The sequence below is a fragment of the Mirounga angustirostris genome, unplaced genomic scaffold (genome assembly GCF_029215605.1).
Source record: "Mirounga angustirostris isolate CCGP_5_RB_7025 unplaced genomic scaffold, mMirAng1.0.hap1 SCAF_1, whole genome shotgun sequence".
Taxonomy (NCBI): domain Eukaryota; kingdom Metazoa; phylum Chordata; class Mammalia; order Carnivora; family Phocidae; genus Mirounga; species Mirounga angustirostris.
Genome location: NW_026991709.1, coordinates 99165152 through 99182782, shown reverse-complemented (window position 1 = coordinate 99182782; position 17631 = coordinate 99165152). Strand labels below are relative to the sequence as shown.

Here is a 17631-nt window from a genome sequence, read left to right as displayed (position 1 = left end):
ATGATGGAAGCAGTATTCTCTGAACTAACAGTAATAGGATTATTAGTAGGATTGTTAATTATAGTTCTTAATTTAAGTGTTCTCTCTTTTGCTGGCAAAGTGAAGTACAGTTTCTTTAACCAACTGTGCCATTTTGAAGAATTGAATTTGTATATCTTCTGATTTTTGTGATCCTATTTCTTGTTTTGTTTCTGCCAGATTCTTCATTTTTCACCTTTTTCTTCCTTCTTTTCTTTTACCATCAGACCTCCAAAGGATGCTTTCCATATTCAAGTAAATCCAATTCCCTAGAAGTAGTGCCTTTCCTACATTTCAAACTCAGTCCCTTCCTTTTGATTCCTTAGTTGTCAATATCTAAATCTCCAGATATTATAACTATTCCAAATATTTACCTATATAATGTGGGACTCTTGTTCCACAGACAATTTAATATGGATCCCAACATTCATAATATCTTGCTCAACAAATCCTTCTATTTTCTAAGCAATTTCCACCTAATCTATGCCTGGAATGGCCTCTGGACTATTTTCCTACAATATAAGTATAAGCTTGAGTAGTTTAATTTATCATCTTTGCTTATATGTGTGTCTTTTGTGCATGGAGAGATAATGGATTTCTGCAGCCACCATTATTCTATGAAAACCTAGATTTTTGTGTTTTTGAAATATTCCTCTGGTTAAATGTGTGAAATGGAAGATGGAGGGAGGGAAGCCCTAGAGCAGAGTAAAAGTTTAAATATATTAAAACAGAGAAATAAAAACTCCAGCTAGAACATATGATGTCTAAAATGAGATAATTTAAACAAAAGAAAAAAAAATGATCAGTCACTCTGGCTAGTTTGAATTTAGTGATTAATGAGATGATGGATATCCAGAAAATACTTTGATATCAGATTGTCATTATTGGTCTATCTGGAATGTCAGGTAAGTGTTACTACCTGTCTCAACTCTTTGTGCACAGTAAGTCAATGAGGACTTTAAACCAGATTAAAACAAACAAACATCTATTTTTATGATATGGCTCTTATAGAGTTCTATGTCAAAAGTGATTTTGAAATAATATATTTAACTTCCACAGTAACAGTATAATTATTAGTACTAATTTGCAGATGAAGAAATTGTTTCTCAGAGATGTTAGGTTTTAAATATTATGCTCATGGCTAAATAGTTAATAAAAGGTGAAGCAATTATTCAAAATTAAATCTAAGTACAATAATATTTATTTTATTTTATTTTTTATTTCATTATGTTATGTTAATCACCATACATTACATCATTAGTTTTTGATGTAGTGTTCCATGATTCATTGTTTGCATATAACACCCAGTGCTCCATTCAATACATGCCCTCTTTAATACCCATCACCAGGCTAACCCATCCCCCACCCGCCTCCCCTCTAGAACCCTCAGTTTGTTTTTAAAGGTAAATTAAAATACTTGCAAATAAATAAATACTTTTCTTCACACAAGGGATAGACAATAGTAAAGCCAGTAAATCTTAGTTTCTAACTTTCATTGCAAGAATCTCCACATCTAAACTGCAAACAGTATTTTGAAAGGTAAATCACAGTGTCTTGACATTTTAGTGACTGTCTATAGTCTACTTTTCACCCAATCAAGACATGTTAGAATGGGTTTCACCACAGGAAATAGATTAGTTGATTAGGTCAAGCCAGGGCTAGGCAATTCCTGTTTTACGATAAAAGAAAACACTGTGATTTTCTTAACTTAAGTGGATATTGACTTTGACTATGGTGAAGATCAAGATTTATTATCTCAAATGATAGTCAACAGACTGGATGACAGTTACTGACTTGGAGGAAATCACAGCAGGCCACTGAACCACCACTGAACTTAAAGAAAGATCTTCTATGTCTCTCACAGCAGGATAAGGCCAATCTTACATCAAGACGATAGGCCTTGCCAGGGACAAGGGCTATTAAAATGTCTTTCCATTTATTTGGTTTGTGATGTTCCTCTAATACCTCAGCACTTTAAGACTGAGAGCAGTTAACTGTAGCATTAGAGAGTCTGAGATGAGAATGTCTACAGTGACATGCAAGTCTTAATTGCTTAGTAAAAATAATGCTTTATCAGGCATTCAAAATGTTCTCAGTTAATAATGATATCAGCTTAATAATAATAAACCCAATTACTAAAATTGTAAAATTCACTTATATATCTTTTAGAGTGTTTAATTACCAACATTAGTGTACAGTTTCATAAAAATATTATTAGATAAAAGGCTATTTTATATCTGAACTATCATCTAAAATTATATTTTAAAGAACAACTAATAAACTATTTATATTTTATTCTAAAATATTCTTAGAGACAGAATAAAAGGTAAAAACATGTAAACCTCTTGTTTACAACCTATGTACACAAACTCGACAAAATTTAGACAAAAAATTAGCCTCAGTGGAGCTAGATTGAGTAAACATTTTACAGCCATCATTGTTTTTGTTAAGAAGGAAATACAGCATTCCTACTGCTGAAAGGAGGCAAAAAGACAAACTCAAAAATACCAGGCAAAAATCCATAGACTATAGAGCAAAACATGTAAAACAAATAGATAAGTAAGCACAAAGTGGGGGAAGTGTAAAACAAAATAAGTATGGTAGGCAGGATCCTAAGATATCCCCCAAGATTCCCCATCCTCAGTATATACACACCTTCTTCCAGTTACTCAAATACTAACATGCAGCTGTGAAGGGATTTTGCATATATAATTAAAGTGTTGGTGTCCCAACCCAGTTGACTTTAAGATAGAGAGAATGTTCTCAATGGAACTGAGCTAACTGGATAAGGCCTTAAAGAGGCTGGGCTATTTCTGGAGATGTAATCAGAATGTAATTGGTACTCAATGCAAAAGAGATTCTTCATTTCTGACCTTGAAGATGGAGTTAATGACAAGAAGTGTGGGTAGCCTCTGGGAGCTGAGCGTAGCCTTGACCAACAGGCAGCAAGGGAATGAATTCTGACAGCAACCTGAATGAGGATAGGGAAGGGCCGGTCAATGGAGGAGGCAGCATGGCCTCTTCAAGCACAGAGTATCCTTTCCTCTTCAGACACAGCCTCAAACCAACCCAGGAGAGTGAAGTATCACCATATCAACTAGAGGCTGGAGAGTACCGGAACCAGAAGAACCTGTTAACCTTCTGGAGCGAGAATCTCAAAAGGCCTCAGAGCCAATAGTTGGACATCCTACAGGTGGAGCTGGTGGAAGAGGAGGAAGCTTCCCTCAGTGCCACTTGGAGAGATACAGGAGATGACAAACATCTGCCTACGTCCGGGGAAGCTGTCACCTGTGAGTGGCTCCCTGCGGGAATTCAAGTGAGTGAAACCTGGGCCAGAGGCGAATGTGTGTAGGCGTTCTGGTAAAAGTTAACTACTCCTGTGTCTACACCTCCCAGAGCTCCTTATGTGTCCAGAACTCCTTCTCCCTTTGGAGAGTCATCAGAACTATCATATTAACACCACCTGGCAACCCATTCTCAAGTGATGCTAGAAAAGAAATGCCTCATGGTTCCCACAGCAGTTCTGCTTGCCAGCTTGCCCTTGGGGATTTGGGAGCCAGTGACCAGGGAGGAGCACATACAACAAGTCCCACACATTTTCAGGCATCAAGGCAACCCCACCCAGGGCAAGAGTGTTGGAGCATATCCTAAGCTGAAAAAAAGCTCCAGGGCTCATGTGGTTCTCAGTCTCTCTTCCTGGGACACTCATGGTAGCTGGCCCCAAGTAGTGGAGAAGAGCTGAGACAGAGCCCTGTTGCTCAGGTCTGGGATAGCAATGCCCCTGTCTGATGTTCCATGTCCATACAAAGTATTCCATGCATATGACAAATTTATGAATATAAATTAATTTCTCTTTCTTCTGTCTTGTTGTTGGTGTATAGAAATGCCACCGATTTCTGTGCATTGATTTTATAGCCTGCCACTTTACTGAATTCCTGTATGAGTTCTAGCAGTTTTGGGTGGAGTCTTTTAGGTTTTCCACATAAAGTATCATATCATCTGAAAAGAGTGAGAGTTTGACTTCTTCTTTCCTGATTCGGATGCCTTTTATTTCTTTTTGTTGTCTGATAGCTGTGGCTAGGACTTCTAGTACTATGTTGAATAGCAGTGGTGATAGTGGACATCCCTGCCGCGTTCCTGACCTTAGGGGGAAAGCTCTCAGTTTTTCCCCATTGAGAATGATATTTGCTGTGGGTTTTTCATAGATGGCTTTCATGATATTGAGGTATGTACCCTCTATCCCTATACTCTGAAGAGTTTTGATCAAGAAAGGATGCTGTACTTTGTCAAATGCTTTTTCTGCATCTATTGAGAGGATCATATGGTTCTTGTTCTTTCTTTTATTAATGTATCGTATCACATTGATTGATTTGCGGATGTTGAACCAACCTTGCAGCACAGGAATGCCACCAATTTCTGTGCATTGGTCGTGGTGAATAATCTTTTTAATGTACTGTTGGGCCCTATTGGCTAGTATTTTGGTGAGAATTTTTGCATCCATGTTCATCAGGGATCTTGGTTTGTAATTCTCCTTTTTGATGGGGTCTTTGTCTGATATTGGGATCAAGGTAATGCTGGCCTCATAAAATGAGTTTGGAAGTTTTCCTTCCATTTCTATTTTTTGGAACAGTTTCAGAAGAATAGGTATTAATTCTTCTTGAAATGTCTGGTAGAATTCCCCTGGGAAGCCATCTGGCCCTGGGCTCTTGTTTGTTGGGAGATTTTTGATTATTGCTTCAATTTCTTTAGTGGTTATAGGTCTGTTCAGGTTTTCTATTTCTTCCTGTTCAGTTTTGGTAGTTGATACATCTCTAGGAATGCATCCATTTCTTCCAGATTATCTAATTTGCTGGCATATAGTTACTCATAATATGTTCTTATAATTGTTTGTATTTCTTTGGTGTTGGCTGTGATCTCTCCTCTTTCATTCATGATTTTGTTGATTTGGGTCATTTCTCTTTTCTTTTTGATATATCTGGCCAGGGGTTTATCAATCTTGTTAATTCTTTCAAAGAACCAGCTCCTAGTTTCGTTGATCTGTTCTACTGTTCTTTTGGTTTCTATTTCATTGATTTCTGCTCTGATCTTTATTATTTCTCTTCTCCTGCTGGGTTTAGGCTTTATTTGCTGTTCTTTCTCCAGCTCCTCTAGGTGTAGGGTTAGGTTGTGTATTTTAGACCTTTCTTGTTTCTTGAGAAAGGCTTGTATTGCTATATATTTTCCTCTTAGGACCGCCTTTGCTTCATCCCAAAGATTTTGAACGGTTGTGTTTTCATTTTCATTTGTTTCCATTAATTTTTTTTAATTTTTCTTTAATTTCCTGGTTGACCCATTCATTCTTCAGTAGGATGCTCTTTAGCCTCCATGTATTTAAGTTCTTTCCGACTTTCCTCTTGTGATTGAGTTCTAGTTTCAAAGCATTGTGGTCTTAAAATATGCAGGGAATGATCCCAATCTTTTGGTACCAGTTGAGACCTGATTTGTGACCTAGGATGTGATCTATTCTGAAGAATGTTCCATGGGCACTAGAGAAGAATGTGCATTCTGGGGGCGCCTGGGTGGCTCAGTTGGTTAAGCGACTGCCTTCAGCTCAGGTCATGATCCTGGAGTCCCGGGATCAAGTCCCACATCGGGCTCCCTGCTCAGCGGGGGGTCTGCTTCCCCCTCTGCCCTCTTCCGTCTGGTGCTCTCTGTCTCTCATTCTCTCTCTCTCTCAAAAAAAAAAAAAAAATCTTTAAAAGAATGTGTATTCTGTTGCTTTGGGATGGAATGTTCTGAATATATCTGTGAAGTCCATTTGGTCCAGTGTGTCATTTAAAGTCTTTGTTTCCTCATACCAGTCAGAATGGCTAAAATTAACAAGTCAGGAAACGACAGATGTTGGCGAGCATGCGGAGAAAGGGGAATCCTCCTACCCTGTTGGTGGGAATGCAAGCTGGTGCAGCCACTCTGGAAAACAGTATGGAGGTTCCTCAAAAAGTTGAAAATAGAACTACCATATGACCCAGCAATTGCACTACTGGGTATTTACCCCAAAGATACAAATGTAGGGATCCGAAGGGGTATGTGCATACCGATGTTTATAGCAGCAATGTCCACAATAGCCAAACTATGGAAAGAGCCAAGATGTCCATCAACAGATGAATGGATAAAGAAGTTGTGGTATATATATACAATGGAATATTAGGCAGCCATAAAAAAAACCCTGAAATCTTGCCATTTGCAACTATGTGGATGGAACTAGAGGTTATTATGCTTATGGAAATAAGTCAGTCAGAGAAAGACATGTATCATATGATCTCACAGATATGAGGAATTTTTAATCTCATAAACAAACTGAGGGTTGCTGGAGTGGTGGGGGTGGGAGGGATGGGGTGGCTGGGTGATAGACATGGGGGAGGCTATGTGCTATGGTGAGCTCTGTGAATTGTGTAAGACTGTTGAATCACAGACATCTACCTCTGAAACAAATAATACATTATATGTTAAAAAAAAAAGATAGTAGGAAGGGAAAAATGAAGGGGGGGAACTCAGAGGGGGATATGAACCATGAGAGACTATGGACTCTGAGAAACAAACTGAGGGTTCTAGAGGGGAGGAGGTGGAGGGATAGGTTAGCCTGGTGATGGGTATTAAAGAGGGCACGTATTGAATGGAGCACTGGGTGTTATACGCAAACAATGAATCATGGAACAACACTACATCAAAAACTAATGATGTAATGTATGGTGATTAACATAACATAATAAAAGAAAAAAAGAGGGGGCTTAGAAATCCAGTTCTGTGTGTTTCTGACTGAAATAAATGTTAGCTATGGTAGAAAAAAAAAAGAAACATTAATTTTTATTTTAGAAGCATAATTTCAGGAAAATGTATATATGTTCAATAGGCCTGATGAGTAGGGAGACAGTTTAGTTTTTGAGATTGCTTTACTAATGTGAAGATGATGATTTATTGAATTTAGGAGGTGGCAGTAGGGATAAAAAAGAGGAGACAGCTGTTTAAGCTCGCACAGAATTAGTTTAGGAATTGGCTGTAGAGAGACAGGGAAGAAAAGATACAGAGAAACGTTTTTGGGTTTCTGGCTTGATCACTAGGCTATATTCTGGTTATTGCTTACTCAGTAGCTTTCTTTGTGACCTTTTTGAAGAGATTTTCTGGGTTAAGAGAAGATTTGGGGGGATGGGAAGGGAGCACATCAAGATTGGAGTCCTAAGATTTCATTTTTGGTTTTGGGATTTTTTTGTTGTTGTTGTTTAAAGATTTTATTTATTTATTTATTTATTTATTTATTTATTTATTTATTTATTATTTTAGAGAGAAGGTGCAAGTAGGGAGAGAGGCAGAGGGAGAGGGAGAGGGAGAGAGAGAGAGTCTTAAGCAGACTCTGTGCTGAGCTCAGAGCCCCACACAGGGGTCAGTCTCATGACCCTGAGATCATGACCTAAGCCAAAACCAAGAGTTGGACGCTTAACCAACTAAGCCACCCAGGAGCCCCAAGATTTCATTTTTAATTAGAGTTCCCTAACACTCTTAAGGAGAATGATTCATGTTCATCATTAAAAAATCACACAAAATAAAAATAACTCAAATATCCATAACCCAGATATAACTAGTCCTAACATTTTGGTTATATATTTAAGTCTTACATAAATGGTTTATATATGTCTAATTATTTATTATAAAATCTATTTTATATGTATATTACAAATTACACATGTGAACTTTACGTATATATACATTATATATAAATTATTCATTTTTCTTCTCTACCCTAGTTTTCTCATCATTCCTATTCCTGTGATTTTTATGCCTCAACTATTTAAAATGTGTAACCTTCCTATGGCACTTTTTCATGTTTATAGTATTTGGCAGAAACTAACTTTATTAATTTTACCTGTAAATATACTTTATTAATTTTAAGGTGATCTCAAGGTTTCTTCATGTATTTTTTTATTAAAATATTCTTTCTAATATATAAAAAAAACACATATAGAAGATAAGTCACTTAAATCTTAGTTACTTTTGTCTTAACTACAGGAAAGTATCAAAATATGTGTATATAATATTACATATATATGGTATATGTGCTTATATTTGTGTATATATGTTTCATTTTATATATCACTGTTGGAGAGTATGTGACTAAAATACTTAAAACTAGGGGTGCCTGGGTGGCTCAGTCGTTAAGCATCTGCCTTTGACTCAGGTCATGATCCCAGGGTCCTGGGATCGAGCCCCTCATTGGGCTCCCTGCTTGGTGGGAAGCCCGTTTCTCCTTCTTCCACTCCCCCTGCTTGTGTTCCCTCTCTCGTTGTGTGTCTCTCTCTGTCAAATAAATAAATAAAATCTTTAAAAAAATAAAATACTTGAAACTATGCTGTATATTTACTATGCAAATATTAACAAAGCATAAATAATTTTTTCTTTTCATGTTTTTTTAAACATCTAATTTATTTGTTGCATGTACATCAGGAACAAGTTGTATACAAGTTTTAGAAAGGTTAAAATAAAGGAAAAATAAGAGTACCTAAAAATTTACAAGAAAATATCAATTAGTTTAAAACTTTTATCAGCTAGTGGTACTTGGGTGGTACAGTTGTTTAAGTGACCAACTCCTGGTTTCAGCTCAAGTCATGATCTCAGGGTCCTGACATGGAGCCCTGCATTTGGGCTCTGCCCTTAGCGCAGTCTGCTTGGGTTTCTTTCTCCATCTCCCTCTGCCTCTCCCCTCCCTAAAATAAATAAATAAATCTTAAAAAAAAATTATCAGCTATATATTTGTAAATTTAAGGTTGACTTTTAGTTACACAAAGGAATCTTAAATTATAAGTAATGTGGATATTAACAAACTGATGTTTTTTGTGAATGACCTTCAGTATTATATGTGCATACATGTTTGTATAAAACATATACATTTATAGTATATATATATAAACATAGATATATGTATATTTTTCCTAATAATGACTAAAATATAGGCTAGAAATTTTATCTCCTAGATGGTTATTTTGAGCATTTGAGGATTGAATAACTGAAAACTGCTGGAGTTGTCTCTGTGACTATCCTTTTTCCTAATCATTGGTCTATGTATGTATTTTTAAATGATGTGAATTTTACAGAGTGAAATACAGAAATATTAAGTATACAATTTGAGAAGATTTGACAGAGATGTACATTCTTAACTTCAGTCAAAACAGATCATTTCCATCTTCCCAGTAAATTCCCTTTATCCCTTCCAGTCAATACCCATTCCCAATAAACAACCAATATTTTGATTCCTATCAGCATAGATTAGTCTTGTCTTTTCTTACATTTCATTGAGTGAAATATTTGGTGTCTGGCTTCCTTTACTGAACATAATGTTTTAGGGATTCATCCATGTTGTTTGTGAAATTAGTGGTCCTCTATTATTGCTAAGGGGTATATTATTTTAAAATTACAACACAGTTTTTTTTACCCAATCTCCTACTGATGGATATTTCAGTGTTTCTAGTTTGGGGCTACTATGACTAGAGTTGTTATAAACAGTCTTACATAAGTATTTCATGAACGTGTGTTCCCTTACCTTGAGTAAATAACTAGGAGTTGAATTGTTGGACCATTGGTAGTTAACTTACTAAGACACTGCTAACCTCTTTCCCAAACAGGATGTGCCAGATTACACAACCACCCAAAATGCATTACAGTTTTCCACATACTCACTAATATTTAACATTGACCATCTTTTTAATCATACTCATTCTAGAGAAAGTTAAGTGATATCTCACTATTTTAATTTGCATTTTCCCTTGGGACACCTGGGTGGCTCAGTGGGTTAAGCATCTGCCTTTGGCTCAGGTCATGATCCCAGGGTCCTGGGATTGAGCCCCACATCCGGCTCCTTGCTCAGCAGGGAGCCTGTTCTCCCTCTGCTTGCCACTCCCCCTATTTGTGCTCTCTCTCTTTTTCTTGCTCTCTGACAAATAAATAAATAACATCTTTTTTTTTTAAGATTTTATTTATTTATTTGAGAGAGAGAGAATGAGAGACAGAGAGCATGAGAGGGAGGAGGGTCAGAGGGAGAAGCAGACTCCCTGCCGAGCAGGGAGCCCGATGTGGGACTCGATCCCGGGACTCCAGGATCATGACCTGAGCCGAAGGCAGTCGCTCAACCAACTGAGCCACCCAGGCGCCCCAATAAATAACATCTTTAAAAATAATAATAATAATTTGCCTTTTCCCTTTGGTCATTGATATACATTTTTTGTGAAGTCCCTATATAAAATATAGATATGATGTAACTTAGATTTTTATTTCTTTTTGTGTCATTTGAGTTGAATATATTGGCATAAAGTTGCTTAAATATTCCATAATTTTGTCTTTTAATATATCTGGGATCTGCAGTGATATCTATTCATTCATTCTTGTGATTGATTGTGAAAAGATTTTTTCTTTCTGTCTTGATCAGTCTGTTTAAAAATTTTGAGCTAACTTTTGCTAAATCACTAACTTTTTAGCTATTTTGTTAATGTTTTCAAAGAACTGACTTAGGTTAGGTTTTTTTATATCACTGAATTCAACTCTTTCTTATTTCTCCTATTTACTTTTTTTGTTTCTAATCTGCCCTAATTTTTGTTTTTTTTTTCTATTATGAAGGAAGCAAATCCCTTTATTTTCTACTTCTATTCTTTCATACCATAAGCATTAGAAAACTCTAAATTTCTCTCACATTGCTGTGTTATTGGACTCCAAAGATTTGCATTCATATTTTATTATAATTTAGTTTGAAATATTTTCTAATTTCCCCTGTGATTTCCTGAGTAATGGGTTGATTGTGTGTTATTTAATTTCCAAATAGTTTAAGAATTTCCATCCTCTCTTTCTCTATTGATTTTCTACTGATTGCTAATATAATTTTAGTCAGAGAATTGCAGGATATTCAGCAAGATCAATAATTTCAAAGTTATTGGCGACTTAATTTATAGCCCAGTGTATAATCTAACTTGGTGAACATTTTATGTATACCGATAAGAAATTACTGGTGCATCTTCCTGTTTCTGCCAAACTTCATTTTATTCTATTAGTGCAGGCTGGCCTACTTGGTTTATATATTAGTGTTAGCTTGTGGCAATTGCTCTATGGTGTGATATTTACTCCAAAGGTTTGTTCTTTATTCGGTCTTGCCAAGAGACTCACTGAAGTTTCTGTAATCTTGCTGGGTCATAAATTCAGTGTTCACCACACTGCATAATCTTTGGTATCCCCATTCATCTTTCAACTCTGTCGCAGGCGATCTTTATAATACCTCTTATAGTTGAACTCTGAGTATGAGTTGCCCAAACTTTGGTCAAGTACCTGTGATGAATCCCCACACAGACTCCACTTCTCCATATAATTCTTTCTTTTCAAACCCTATTTTGCAAATTTCTGCTATATTAGCAACCTGTGACTCCAATATCTATTTTCATTGCTTAGTGAGACTATAGCCTTGTTAGGCTTCATTTCATGAACATTGGCAGAAAAGTGTCCCAAGGCAGAAACCTAAGAGGATCATGGCACTCTCCACATGAGTTTTCCTTCTTTCAAGGAGCACAGTCATGAACTGCCTGTTGGTCAAGGCCTGAAGCTGTTGCCTAATATATTGTGTCTAATTTTATAAATAATTGTAGGGCTTTTATCATCTTTAAAATGCATCACTTTCTCTCATACATTATAAACCTTAAGTATGTGACCATGACATAATTTCTTCAGTAAGCCTAGGACTTCCACGAGTTTTCCTGAAGCTTATAACTAGAGTGGTCAAGTATAAAAGCTTTTTCTACAACTGTGCATTCCTTTGATGTTTGGGTTATTGTAAACAGACTCACTAGATAATTTATCTTTAGCATAGTCCATTTCTATTCCTCAAAGTGTTAGCTGTGCTTTCTTTTTGATGAACATTCTTTTCTGACTCCATCTTGAACAACTTCTTCATCAGAATCTCCTTTTCTTATAGTTTGTACTCAAGAGTATAAGAAAAGTCATTAGAGCCCTTGGTTGGGACACCAACTTTCAGACCTACACTTTCAGCTTATCTTTAAGAAGTTGTTTTATCTTGTTTACTGCTGCAGGTGTAAGGGTGAGGACAGCCCAAGTGGGCTACAGCTTCTTCTTGCTCACGGCCCAGAAAGTGGCCCAGACTAATGAAGTGGACATTCTCACTGCCCTGGTGCCTTGGGCTGGAGCTCAGGCACCTCAGCCTCTCTCCAGGAACATGGTGGCCAGCTATTAATAATTGTTTCTGTTGGAAGAGTAAGTCTGGTATCAGTTACTCTTTCATAGCTGGAAGTAAAAATCCAGCCACACCTTTGGAGTATAGTTGAAACCACTGAAAGAATATTTTCTGTCTTATCATAGGTCTGAACTTATATAACAATAAAGCTATTTGTGACCTGTTAGTAGGGCAGGAAGTAGATATGATTATAGACACGTAGTCCTTATGAGTGCTATTTCTTTCATCTGTAGAGATTATAAAACCAATGTTTTAAAGTTGTTATCAGTTTGAAATAATATATGCAAGTATCTGTCACATTGGAAGCATATAGATTTAACATTTTACCCCTCTATAAAAAAAGAATATGTCTATAAATTATTAGAAATATGTGTATAAATTATTACAAATATTGAATATATCTGTTACCTAGATGTTCTTATTTTTCTTCAGGTTTACTTTTTTTTTTAGTGCCATGTAAGATAATTACTCCCTTAAGAAGTTAAAAGTGGTAAAAGTGCTCAATTTCCTCAAAGCAGTGAGCATGTACCTCTGAGATTATTCTCAAACCAGGACTATGTATAAACCAATACTTTCTCATTTTTCATCTTTTCATTAATCTCTCTCCCTAATTCAATATTATACATTCATTTGCCCTTGAAAAGCAAGTCATCACTCAACATTTTTTTTTCTTGTTTCACATCCATTTCAGATTCCACGTTGTTCCACTCCGTCATCAGTGCTATTCTGCAAATTGCTCTCTCAGCCAAACACTAGGAAAATGTGTATAATTCTTTAGTGTATTTTTACAATAAAAAGCATAATCTATATCCATATTTTTCAAAACTTTAAGTTTCAATATCTTTGTTTTTGTTGACTTTATTTTCTTTATGCTCCCTCCCTGTAATCCTTTCAAATAAATCCTTTTACTTTTTTCATTTGGTAATCCTATAAGCATATTATCTCTAGAGACCTTTCCTGTCCTTTGGAATGACTTTGGACACTTCCTCACTCTCATTTACAAAGATGGCACTGATGAGAGGGGCAAAGCAAGGGTTTGCTTATCTTTGCATTTTATTAAGGTATACTACAGATAGCAGTGCATGTTTGCCTGGCAGTTCAGTTGTCAGAGTAAGACAGGGCCAAATGGCACTTTATAGAAGCAGCTACAACATCTTATCATTGGGTACGATTCCAAAACCCTTCAGGGAGAATTTTTACCACCTTAATAAAAGGCAAGTTCCAAAGAAAACCCAGGAAGAATGATTGGCTAGTTTTCTATTTAAATAAAAAGCTACATGACATTGTTGTCTTTTTTTTTTTTGCCTCCTGGTCATCACTGTGTTCATTGTTGGGCTAACTCATAAGGAACATAGGAGTTCTTCACCTTCTTTACCCACAATTGTTGAGCATCCTGCATGAACCATGATCATTCTTTAACCTGTTTGTCAGAAGTGACCTAGCAGAGAGCCTCCTAAAGCATTTTAATTTTGAAATTTTTTTTTTTCCCCTCAAGAGACCTAGCCTGAGTGCGTGAGATTTTAATATCAAAGAGTAGTTACAACTTTGTTTTCCCTTAAATTTTTTAGTAAATAAATTTATTGAAAAGATACTAAGTGAATTAAACTTTTTTTCACTACAGCACATAGAAAACAAGAACCATCTGCCAGTAAGAAGTGGTTTTAAAATACAATGGAACCATCACAATACTGTTAACTTCTCACCAAATATATGCTTGCAGGAGGTTCAGAGACTAGGGCCTACCTCTCTTTTATAATAAGAGAGATTAGCAAGAGTCAGGGTTGTTAAATATATCTTTGTGCCAAAGCGGGACATTCCTCATAATGCAATCAGGATTGAAACTAAGCTGGAAAGAGAATCATTTTCTCATTAATGTGATCCAATGTAATTTAAAGCTTCTCTTTAATACATAAAAGCATCTCTAAACCAATAGTGGCACTTGCCCCACATGTTTGGACAGGCTACCCTGGGGAAAATCCTCTTCATTCTAGAATATGGATTTCATAGTTACCTGAATCTCCCCTGCATCTTTACTAATCACTGATTACAAAGTGTAATTCACCTAAATATAGAGAACCCAATGAAAAATAGTGTCCTTTGGAATATTTACTAATTAAGGAAAACTATCAGTCGTATTTTTTTCTGGTTGTGGTTTTAGGCATGGTGAACAAATATATTTAGTTTTAAGAGTCCTAAAAAAGTGATCAGGATTAATCAGCATGACAGGTCATTACAAACTGCAACATTGTCTAGAAATTCAGCAGACCCGAGGAACAGAGCAAGTGTTTTTTTTATTTTTTATTTATTTATTTATTTTTTTAAAAGATTTTATTTATTTTTTTGAGAGAGAATGAGAGAGAGCACATGGGAGGGGGGAGGGCCAGAGGGAGAAGCAGACTCCCCGCTGAGCAGGGAGCCCGATGCGGGACTCGATCCAGGGACTCTAGGATCATGACCTGAGCCGAAGGCAGTCGCTTAACCAACTGAGCCACCCAGGCGCCCCAGAGCAAGTGTTTTAAAGATTCAAGTTATTAAGCAGAAACTGGTCCTCGGTCATATATTTTATAATCATTTTCTTTAACTGAGGCCTTTAATGAATCTGTAGTTTCCTGATTGCAATCATGATTGCCCCAAAGAAGATCTATATTTTTCTGTAAAAGTCACAGGCACACTCATACACATTCACAGAGATACATGCATGCACACAAATAGTGCCCTGAGCAGAGTCCAAATTGCATCAGAAGGCAAACAGAAGACTGAAAAAAGAAAATAGACACTAAGTGTCAAGATATTGCACAACATAAGAACTTCAAAACTTAAAAAAAAAAAAAAAAGCTTTTGGAGTCAGGGTTGCAATAGAGCGCACAGAAAAACTTGCACTGCAGTACTGTTTATTATATCACACCTTTCCCTCCTAGGGCCAAAGCAATAGACTGAGCCTCCAGCATACTCACAGAAATATCTCAATTTCTGAAAACAGGCTCAGACTCTGCTCTAGACCTGTTTATAGGCAGAAGGAGCTCACAGTCTGATTTGAAGAGTATTTGGGGAAAAAAGAAAAATAAAAACCCTTCCCCACAATAATTATTAATCATTTCCTATGCATCAATATATGGATTTTTGTAAGTGCTCTCAGTCTGGTAGGCCATTCTTTACCCCTATTTACCCTAGTAAACTCCTATTACTCTTCAAAGCCAGTCCAAATAATCTCCTTTGTGTCAATTCTTAGGCTCAAACTTCTTTTGCCTGTGCTTCCACATCCCTCTAAGATTTATTGTTTCCCTATATAGTTTTTACTTGAATGCCTCCCTCACTAGTGTAGAGGTAGTATTTTGAATCAGCTCCTGATAGGCTCAAATACGAGCTTGACTTTTTAATTAGTTTTGGGACTTTGGGAATGGCTTTTTTCTAATTTCTTTAACATTTTATTTTATCTTTATAAATTTTAATTGCCTGTTTCCTTAATTAAAATCAAAATAATGTCATTTTAATTTTTTTCTGAAGGTTAAATAACATATGCAAAATGTTGAGCACATATCTGAGACTCTGTAAATGGTGATAATTAGTGTTATTTTTTTTTAACTTTGAGTTTAGGAAAAGGGTCACTTCTTATCCTTAAGAGCTATAAAATTAGTGTATATAATGTACTTATGTGTTATGTTATCTATCTATATACCTACCATTTAATTTTATTAATTGAAAAGATATAAATATTTGCAAGGCAGGAGGAAAGTTTGAGACCACCAAAGTGGTTTGAGATCACCACTCCCCAGATTCTTAATTCCTGCTTTGAACATGCTCTGGCTCAGGTAATGTGTGAGGTTTCTAAGTGAGGTATATATCACCTCACTTACACAGGAAGAACCATTTAACTCATGAAACATCTCAGTTTTATAATTGGATAGTTACACTGTTTATATGATATTTTTCTTTTTTTTTTTTTTTGAAGATTTTATTTATTTATTTTGACAGAGAGAGAGAGAAAGAGACAGCGAGAGAGGGAACACAAACAGGGGGAGTGGGAGAGGGAAAAGCAGGCTTCCCGCAGAGCAGAGAGCCCAGACGTGGGACTCGATCCTAGGACCCTGGGGTCATGACCTGAGCCGAAGACAGACGCTTAAAGACTGAGCCACCCAGGCGCCCCTATATGATATTTTTCATATACACACTGCTCAAAGCGTTTCATAGATAAGGACCATTTAGCTTGTTAAGCAGGAGGTCTGCATTGGTATGACAGGCTTGTAAGAAGAGTGATTGGATTACAGAGCCTATTGACCATTAACTTATTGCACATATTTGATAAATTATGTAAAATTACTATTTCTCCACTGTATCTCTTTTTAAATTACATGCATGTATCCATTTGTATGCATTCCATTTCTGATCTGGTTTAGTAGCTTATAACATAACTACAATTATGCATCTTTTTTTTTTTTTAAAGATTTTATTTATTTATTCAGGAGAGACAGAGAGAGAGAGAAACAGAGGGAGAAGCAGGCTCCCAAGGAGCAGGGAGCCCGATGTGGGACTCCATCCCAGGACCCTGGGATCATGACCTGAGCTGAAGGCAGACGCTTAACCATCTGAGCCACCCAGGCACCCTATGCATCTTTAATTCTTATAGTCAGTTTCTTGAATTGTCTATATTAGCTTCAAATCTGGCTCCTTTCCCTCAAAGTTCTTCCTTTTTCACATTTGACCACACTGACCAAGAATATCTGGGGCTTATTCAGTCCAAAAGATATCAGACCTGCTTCCAAATACTGACATACAGAGACACATGCCAAGTGTAATTCATTCACAGTATTAAACCTTGGCCTCTGCCACTTGGTGCCATGATGATGCTATCCACAGCCTCATGGAAGATTTCCACTGTTGAGTTGATGGCTGTCCCTCTCATGTCCTAGCTCAGCCTCCATGCTACACCTACCCTGCACACTGCCAATGTCAGTCCTTCCCATACTTCTACTCGGGCACAACTGTGTCACCATAAAAATACCAGCATTATTAAGAACACAGAGATAAAAACATTCAACATTCGTATACCTCCAAAATAAGTATAACTGGTACCCAAATCCTCTCCTTTTCTCTACCTGGCTTTAGTTCTCATAAACTAATATTTGCTCACTTGCACGACCAAGAGGAGTCACTCAAGTGACTATAAACCTAGTAGCTGTGCTGAGCCAAGGTGACATTTTATCCTTACCTTTCAGAGAGGATATGGGAATGTTGCCCATATATAAATAAATACATTTATAGATAAAATAAGCCCATATAATACTTTATTTCATTGAACATAATGCCTGGTATGTATTAAATGTTGCTTAAATTGTAGAAATGTACTGGTTTATTCAGTATCA

At 36.5% G+C, this 17631-nt stretch overlaps 1 pseudogene; it reads right to left on the bottom strand.

The window, feature by feature from the left end:
- Positions 1 to 11799: 11799 nt before the first annotated feature.
- LOC123862903 (iron-sulfur cluster assembly 1 homolog, mitochondrial-like) lies at positions 11800 to 12195 on the bottom strand (annotated as a pseudogene).
- Positions 12196 to 17631: the final 5436 nt, after the last annotated feature.